The 1,429-nt window shown below is 44.6% G+C and overlaps 1 protein-coding gene across 1 annotated transcript in view; it reads left to right on the forward strand.

Annotated features, from left to right (window-relative positions):
• RBP7 (retinol binding protein 7) overlaps positions 1 to 1,429 on the forward strand; it is a 25,325-nt gene that overhangs the window by 12,556 nt on the left and 11,340 nt on the right. The gene's annotated exons all lie outside the window — the stretch shown is intronic.

Consider the following 1,429-nt stretch of genomic DNA (forward strand, 5'->3'; position numbering starts at 1 on the left):
GTAAAATTAGCTGTGCTATCTTATCAGAGGGAGTAATGTTACAATAAGAGAGACTGGAAACCATAATTTTAATTTGTCCTTCATAATCAGAATCTATTACACCAGGATGAACAGTTAGACCTTGAGATGTAATACTAGAGCGACCCATTAGGAGTCCTAAATATCCTCGAGGCAGGGGTCCCCAAACCTATGTTGCTATAAGAAAAACTTTTCCTGCCTCATCTATTATAGCCCCTTCTGCTAAGGGTAAATCTAGACCTACACTCCCTTCCATGCTGCTTTTAAATCATTGACTCGAAAACGTTGCTGTTTGGAGTCTATGCTGTGGTCTCCACACTCCACACTCAGGGGCCCTCTGGATTTTTCAGGGTGCAAGAGCTCTCGCTCCTCTTCCCATTTCCCAACATAGGGTTGCCTTGATTATTAAATTGAGATCTGCACTGCTTAGCCCAATAACCACCTTTACCACAGCGGGGACACTTTCGGGTTGGAAATTTAGTGTTGGCATTTTTGTTTTTTAAACTGTGATGGTCCTTCTTAAAATGTCCTGGTTTACCACACCCAAAACAGGTGGCAGTGGATGGACGGAGAGCTGCCGCTAATACTTGTGCCTTATGAGTTTCTGTGCCAACACTTTGACATGCTGTAATCATTTCAGCTAAATTAAGATTCTGTGCCTTTAAGGGGGCTAAAACAGCTTGACAGTCAGCATTAGCATTTTCGTAAGCAAGCTGGAGACAAAGAACTTCAGCCGCTTGCTGATTATCTACCTGTCGGGAAATGGCCGTTTGGAGGTGGTTGATAAAATCAATGTAAGGCTCATTTGCCACTTGGCGAATAGTGGCGAATGAGCCAGTGGGTGTTCTGGAATCAGGGATTTTACTCCAGGCTTTGGTGGCAGCATCGGAGGCTTGACTGAATGCTTGCCTATTCATCTGACTCTGGGCCTGGGGAGTGGAATGATTCCCAACACCCAGAAGCATGTCAAGACTAACCGGGATATTATGGTTAAGATTGTCCATGGCATAAAGGTTACAATGTTCCTTGTATACGTGACTCCATACGCTAAATTGAGCAGGGGTTAAGACTGTTCGCATTAAAACGTTCCAATCCCAGGGTGTCATCTCACAGTTTTGTCCTATAGCTTCTACAATTCCTTTTGTAAAGGAACACTGTAAACCATTCTCTACCATGCTTTTACGGAGTTCTTTAAAAACTTGAAAGTCAAGGCCATCGTGATGGGGTGGTCCTGATCCCCGAATGACAGGATAAGCAGAAAACCCCTCTTTCTCACGGCCCTCCCGCAAACATCTTTCCATAAGAGACTCAGGTTGAGAGAAATCAGCCTTGGGAGGTGTGGAAAGAGGAGGGTCATAAACATTTTCTTTACTAGGGGAGGGAGCAGAAGGAGCTGCCTGTAGGGGCTATA

This window comes from Trichechus manatus, unplaced genomic scaffold, assembly GCF_000243295.1.
Source record: "Trichechus manatus latirostris isolate Lorelei unplaced genomic scaffold, TriManLat1.0 scaffold00133, whole genome shotgun sequence".
Taxonomy (NCBI): domain Eukaryota; kingdom Metazoa; phylum Chordata; class Mammalia; order Sirenia; family Trichechidae; genus Trichechus; species Trichechus manatus.